We start from the raw sequence: 7,983 nt of genomic DNA on the forward strand, positions 1-7,983 counted from the left end.
GTAGAAATATTATTAACGGAGGCAGCTGGGGTGGAAGACACCCAGGAAACAGTGCCTTTCAGATCAAAGAGACTAAGGCTCATATGAACTCACAGAAATTGTGGCAATACGCATAAGGTCTGTACAGGTCTATACCAGATTGAGTCCCAGAGCTGAAAGAGGAAGTACACAAATTCCCCTATTCCTAATCCAGAAGTTTTATCCAATTGATAGCTGCTTTAAAAGAATAAATTGTGTTTCTCCAATGCAGACTTAATGGGTATACACAGCATGTTTAAGGCCTGGATCCATGATAGGCTGTAGGTGGTTATATATATTATGGTTTGTCATTTTGTTTTTATGGATTTTCTCTGTATATAAATGTTTTAGTGTATATGTTTTAGGGTAAATATTCTCTGTGTATATGGTTTTCGTGTGTGATTTCTCTTTGGTTCTTTTTTCTGTTTTTGGTTGTTTTGTTGTTGTTGTTGTTTTGTTTTGGTTTTTTTTTGTTTTTTTGGTTTTTTTTTTTGGTCTTGTTCTGTTTTGCCCTACTCGGGTTTGTTTTTATTTTATCTCATTTTACTTTACTATTATTATTGAAATACCTGTTTCTAGTGAAAGAGAGAAAAAAAAAGTAAGTGGATTGTGATGTATTGGGAAGTAGGGAGAGGAGTTGTGGAAGGGTAAAACATAATCAGAATATACTGTATACATAAATTTTCATAAAAAAGAGTCATAGCACTAGAATGAGTTTTGCTCCCACATTTTACTGTGAATAAGAGCTTCTCCCATACTTTTCATAAGAAAGACTTCAAATCATGTATTGCAAGCGATAGCAATATTTGTTATCTTTTATTGATGGAAATTTTGAGGCATCCTGGGTGCCTCCACAGGCCTATCTCACTGCCCTACAGTGCAACACTGTGCCTGCTCCATCCTTCAGCAACTCAAGACCAACTGATACTCCTAGTATAATCTTCAAAAGTAGTTCTTTCTTCAATGCTATTCTTGCTTCCTCCTCTTCATCTTCTCCCCAGTCCTCTTCTGCTCCTTTTCTTCTCTTTTACTGTAATCATGGGACAATACCAGCCTAAGTTGCTCTTTAAGCATTCATGAATGAACTGATGAATAAGTAAAAAGAATGTCATCTAAGAACTTTCATCAATGAAGTCAGATCAGGAAAGGGAATTGATGATATAAGAGGGTAGGAAAAAAAATAATGACAAGGCAACAGACAGAATCTAGGAAATCTAGAGAAGAAATCTACAAGTTAAGTTCAATAGAAGTAGAGATATCATTTTGAGGTTCTTATTATAGTTGGTTTGGCTGTACTGGGAGAAACACAATATGCAAATCAATTTGAGTGAAAGAAACAAGAGATTAATCCAGTGAACTGTTCTGTAATAATTGAGTTCTGGTGATCTAGGATAAAAAGACAGGGCCATCATCTTTAGGATGGTATGCAGTGGACATTTAAGTACTTAGATGTGTCAGGAGAAGTGTACTGGATGTCAGGTTCCCCACCACTGAAAAGTATTTATGAAATACACACAACTCAATAAGTGAGACAAGGGAAAACTAAAATAAAAAGATAGACCAGTACAAGGAGGAGTGAAGGTTAGGACTATAGGGACTCCCTGGCTCCTGGAGGCCATGCATATATTTGACTCCCTGTGCTTTAGCAATCAGAGATGTCTTTTATCCTGTCAGTAAAATCTGCATTGCAGGGATGACAGGACTCACTTTCACAGGGTACATAATAACTTTCCAACGTGCTGTCAAAATATGTCAGTCCAAGTTACAGTGTTCTGTTTCATGAGAATGTGACACATGGTACAATGATTGGCAATTCAGATGCTTCCTGTCAATGCCTGCTTCTCAGAAATGAAAGCGGAATCAAACCCAAGTTACAGCTAGGCTTTTTGCATGAGAGTCACTTCCAAGTTTTACTTTTCATACCTCAGGTTTTGTATTACTGATATTAAATAAAAAACTTTGTGCAATGAATTTTAAATTAGGTAAAAGCTCTCACCAGAGATTTGTTAAAAGCAGATGAACAGCTGTTCTTTCCCCCTTTTTAGTAGAAGGGCTTTAAATTATATATTAACCAAAAAGGTAAACAGAATAAAATGGGCAATTAAATATTAATGGAAGATGTAGTGGAATTGTCCTGTGCTGCACTTAAAACAGCCTGAATGATTGAGCTGTGAATTGCTCTCCCGGAGGTATTGAAATATTCATCAGCACTATTTAATAAATGTTCATATTTGTAGGCACTCATGTTTACACTACAGCACTTGCAAGAGAGTGCTTACCAAAGAAAACATGCTAATGGAAGGTGAACCTTCCTGTACAGAGTCACCTTCAATTATGCAATTTGTTCCTGAGGAGACAGGGAAATCTCTCCTCTGACAAATGAGAAGCTTGCATACCAAATGATTCTCTTTTGTTAAGAGAATAGCTGGGCTGGTCATAGAGGCATCATGTCTCCAAGACTATTTGAGATTTTAAATTTTTATCAGCTTTGTATTTTAAAAAAAAAGTTTAACCTTTTCAGGCTGGAGCTGAGCTTCATTCCAATAATATTACTGTAAACTGCCTACCTTATGGGAAGAGATGCTGTGAATAGAAAAAAAAAAGATTGCAGTGGTAAACTCAAAAACAACTATGGAAAATGCATGCCAGGTAACAGTGAAGATGATCTTAAAGATGCTTCCAGAATTTACAGGCAGATGTAGACACTTCTTACCCTGTACTCTGTGACATTTACTTAGTCATTCTTTATCCAGTCCTGTAGATATTGTATCAACTCTCAAGTGGAGAGTTTGATTGTCCACCTAAGTTAAATTGGATCAGGCTGGTCGATAGCCTGGAATGAGCTGATCTCTATGGAGACTATTAAGACATAGTAGAGCATTGAAGGAAAGAAGCTATAGCTGTACCTCCAATGAGAAGGTTGGCTGAAAGGGGACATGACCCTCTACCTTAGACAAATGTTTGTTTGCTGCAAATACATCATCATCTTCCCAATTTAGCAGCATAATAATAAATGTTTTGAATCAGGGTCACTTGTGATAGGTATCAGCATTCTTCTAACTACCAGAAATACCTGAGAAATGCTTAGTTAGTGGAAGATAAGGTTTCTTTTCCTTCTGTAACAAAAACAACTCTGCAAGTATTTTAGATTGGTGTCTGATTTCTCTTTTTTTCTCCTCTATGCTGGTACTGTAATCTCAAACCTGGTTCAGAGCCTAACAGGAGTGGAAGGGATTCCCTCTCATTAACTGAGAGATCAACTCTGTCAATTGACCATGATTTTACTAAGGGAGTATTAGGGGATGAGAGATTAAGAACTGTTTAAATTGGGCTAGGGATGTAGCTCAGTTGATGGAATGCTTTTCCAGCATCCATGACTGCCTGGAATTTATCCCCAGCAGTGAATAAACTGATAATATGTGCTTCTAATCTGAGCACAGAAAAGGAGCAGGGGTTAAAAGTCATCCCCAGCTACACAGTGAGTTTGAGACCAGCCTGGAGTACATTTAGTTCTATTTCAAAGAGAGAAAACTTAAATTGCTCATGCACAGTTCAGCATGCTCTCCTGTGACTAGCCTTTTCCACAAGAAGAATGCCTCCAGCAGCTGCACTCCAAAGAAGAGTCTGTGGCACCAAGCCAGATGAATACTCTTTATAGGTACACTCAGTTTTTCACAATCCTGAATAAGATAGTAATTTTATGTTATAGAGCTTCAGAGTAAGTTTATACTACAATTATGATGAACGATATTTTTCAACAATCATTGGCTTTCTTTTATAGAAAGAAAGGTTGTTTTTGTTTGTGATTTTTGTTTTTTGTTTCTACTAATTAGCAAGTATGAATGGATATGAAGTATGTACCTTTGGAAAAAAAAAAACACTTTTTAGATGCTGTAGCATTCCTTGGTATGCTCTACTTCTTCAATGTCATTTTTTCAAAAAAATGTAACAAAGTACTATTGGCTAAAATATCCAATAACATCACTCTGCCATATATATAATTTCTCTATTGTGTCTGGAAGACACTGTTTCCTTGTAGTAATCTACTGGCTCTCACTCTTAGAAGCTTTCTGCCCCTTCTTTTGCAATAATCCCTGAGTCTTGAGAAAATGAAAAAGGATACAAATGTTCTATTTATGGCTGAGTATGCTTGAAATTTCTTATTCTCTCTCTCTCTTTTCACTGTTATAAAACCTTTACTTTATCTTGCACTTTACAAAAGTCTATGAATGATTTTAAAAAGTACCTCCTTACCCCATCATGCTCTGACAGATGTTAATGTAAGCAATGAGTATTTCAACAGCTTGAGTATAGGCATCTTGCAAGGATTTCAGAGCAATCTCTTGCCAAATAATCTGGCAACTTTTCTATCTTGTTTTTAACTCAATGGTACATCCACTCTGATGGTAACCTGTCCACGCTTTACCACACTTTGGAAAAATCAATAGTGATTAGCAAATTAGTTAGCATTGGCATGGAGCTGTGTTCACTTTCCTGTGACAGCCTGTAAGCCAGTTTTAATACTGGTGACAGAGCATCAAGAATGATAAGTTGCACACTGTAAGAAATAGAGCAGGTGTCTTTCTGTAGGATTGTGTCTGGTGATCTGCATGTGTGACAAGTGACATACTCTTTGATATATCTCAAAACATTTTCTGTCTGTTTCTATTAGACTGTTCCTTTGATTGCAAATTGGTTATTACCATCTGTAGAACCACTTGTACCCAATTCTGCCAATAAAAATGTGAGGAGATGTTTGGGTTGATGATGTAATGGTTTACAGATATCTGTAAAATTGATGAAAGAAGTTCTATTGGTTCCTACTCAGACAACCTGTAGAGGTTTCACAACAAATTGCCTCCCTTCCTCAGCAACAATATCTAGATTCTTTTCTCTCATGATGCTGAACACTCAGTTTAGGAACTCCTCATATGTATAGTCTCTTTCTGAACCTGCTCAAGTGGGTCCAGTCTGGTTATTGAATGAAATGCCATCATCTTTTTTGCTGTTTTCATCTTCTAAAGCTTCATCTTTGTATAGTATTTCATCTTCATCTGGGAGTTTGACATTCTTCTTTTTATTGCCAAGTATAGTATCAAGGTCATCCTCTGGCTTGGCTGGCTCTTGAGCGTCATTGTCAATCTTAGTATCTTTCAAAGTGTCTTCACCTGGGTTAATATCAAATATCTTTTTTTCTTCCTTTTCTTTTGATTAAAGGAGTTCAAGTCATCTAAGTCATCAGAAGCATCTTTTTTTGCTATTATCTTCTTCATCAGCTCCTGCATCTTTGTTGTCAGTGGTTCTGGCTCCCTTTCTTTTGTCTCCAAGGGCTGGGTTTCTTCCTTCCGGGCATCACCTTCTTTATCTAACATAAAAGGCTTCTTCTTCTTTTTCTTTTTTCTCATTGTAGGATCAAAAATCATCTCATCCCAAGACATGGCTGTGTTTTGAGGGGGATCGGCATGGATGAAAAGTCAGACTAGTTGGCTCCTACAAATCAATACCTTATTCTCTTCATCTTGATCAGTTTGTGTTTATTACTATCTACAAAAAAAATATGAAGCTTTCTTGATTAGGGTTGAAAGAAGCACTCATTAATTGATATAATGATAATTATTTAGAAATCTGTTTACTACGATTTCCATTCAGCAGAATAATAGTAGCAGGATCAACCCCTAGGGTTTGTGACCAGTCTAGCCACATGTTCTTGGCCCTCATAACAGTACCAAATATAGGTCACATCTCTGGAATTGTTTTTTAAATCCAATTTTATAAAGTATCTGATTGCTACCATGGCATTTGTGTCACTATTGTACCAAAGGTTATAAATTGTTAATCAAGTCATTATTGAAATTTAAAGAGTTTACAGTGGTGTAAAATTGGTGGCTACTTTTCTCCTTTGATATCATATGTAGCACATTGTAGCAATGTAAAAAAATAAAAGCTAATAGGTATGGCGTTTCTAGATAAGTACCCATTTAATATCTCTATCCTTTTGTATGCTTATAGTGGTTAATCTCAAGTTAACATGTATAATCAATGCTTCTAGGCATGTCTAACAGCAACTATCTTAGCTAATTGAAATCAGAAAACTTACTGATTCTAAGTGCATCTGCATCATTTCCTAGACTTGTATTCTAAAATATATAGAAAGAAAACAATGGACTAAGAACATGTACCCATACGAATTTGCTTCCTGACATATTATAGTTGTAATCTGATCAGCTACTTCAAGCTCCTGCTGATTGAACTTTCCCAGTATGATGATCTGTATCTTTGAATTGTGAGCCAAAGTAACCCTTTCCTTTATTAGATTGGCTTATGTTGTCAAGATATTTTATCACAACAATGGTGAAAGAAACAAAGACCAAAAGTTCATAGTGAGAAGTTTCAACTATTGTCTTGACAGTTGACTATGGTACTTAAGATATTTGGACTATTTTGAAGTTGGAATGTAGAAGAGTTTGTTACTTGGGGTTAGAAAATCCCTAATGTGATAGAAAAAAATCGCTAGTGTGATATAGGTTAATAGGTCATTGATATTTCTCTCAAGATCATTGAAAACAAGCTAAAATAACTATGAATATTGTTAAGTCCTGATTATGAGATATCAGATGGGAAAATGACTCTATCAATAATGGTGAGGGGCCACTTATAACATGATTTGACCGAGAATCTCATTTCATTCTGTCTGTCTTTTTAAAACTTTAATGAAGTTAATTTAAAGAGAGTAAATTTGTTTGATGGACAGATGATCACTCAGGCTGGTACTAAGAAATCACCTATACTTTTTAAATAGATAACTACCAATGCAGAGAAAGCTCCTGTACCAAACTGGAACCATGATGAAGGTATCCATGAGAGAAAACTGGAAAAGCAAAAACAATAAACTAAACCATAAGAGTTTCCTAATCCTCAAGAGCAACTTTCATAAAGTCACCGTATATAAGCCGATACAGTTGTAATGCAAGGGAATCAGGCTACATCTCAAGCTGACATCAGGAACTGGTAATATCCATGTGGTACTGTTTTTACAGATATAAAAGATTAATAATTTTATGGGGAAGGTGGACATGGAGTATTGCTTTATGGATTCAGAGATGAGCTAAGACCATTCACTATTAGAGATGGATACATCCATCTCTTCTTCACATTTGTGTGTGTGTTTATGATCAGCTGCTTAATGTTCCTGATGCATTGACCTTCTAACAACAATTAACTGTATCTTTGAACTATCAGCCCAAATATCCCTCCTTTCCTATGTATTGCTTCTTTTAGGGTTTATTATCACAGCAAGAATAAAGAAACTAAGACTGTATTACAGTATGAATAAACTTTAATACACTGTGTAGAGAGAAACTCATAACAGAAGACTGTAAATCATGAATTTCTTTGCATGAAATATTCATATAGACATGCAAACACACACACGCACACAGAGGATAGAGGGTACACACATGCACACAGGCACACACACAGACATCCACACACATATACACAAATATAAACATGCACCACATATAGAAGGATTGGTGATTGCTTAGGGCCAAAGACAAAGGGATAAAAAATAATGGATAAAGGACATTTAAGGTTTGTTTTGTTTTTTGAGGTCATTGACGTCTTCCAGGATTGCTATGATAATGGCCATGAACTGTGAATCACTAAGAACACTTGAATATGTACTTTCAATGAATGCCTTTTATATATATCTATATATGTATATATTATATAATATGTAAGCATGATATATGTGTAGATATAAGTATACATATAGTATGTCACAATAAATCAAATATATTTGAATGTCTTTGGAAAATAATTCCAATTTTATTCACAAAGGAACAGTTCTGATATCTATTGTAGCCTAATAAAAGTATTGAAGTCACAAAACATGGGTTGAATCCCACAAAATTAAGACCAAAGGTCTTTTATAAACCTAAATTTCTAAACAATACTGAAGCCAAT

At 35.6% G+C, this 7,983-nt stretch overlaps 1 pseudogene; it reads right to left on the minus strand.

Moving 5' to 3' along the window:
- Positions 1 to 4,477: 4,477 nt before the first annotated feature.
- On the minus strand, positions 4,478 to 5,456 carry LOC129665102 (eukaryotic translation initiation factor 2 subunit 2-like; annotated as a pseudogene).
- Between the last annotated feature and the right edge of the window lie 2,527 nt (positions 5,457 to 7,983).

This window comes from Psammomys obesus, unplaced genomic scaffold (assembly GCF_907164565.1).
Source record: "Psammomys obesus unplaced genomic scaffold, mPsaObe1.curated_primary_1811, whole genome shotgun sequence".
In the NCBI taxonomy this organism is placed as follows: Eukaryota; Metazoa; Chordata; class Mammalia; order Rodentia; family Muridae; genus Psammomys; species Psammomys obesus.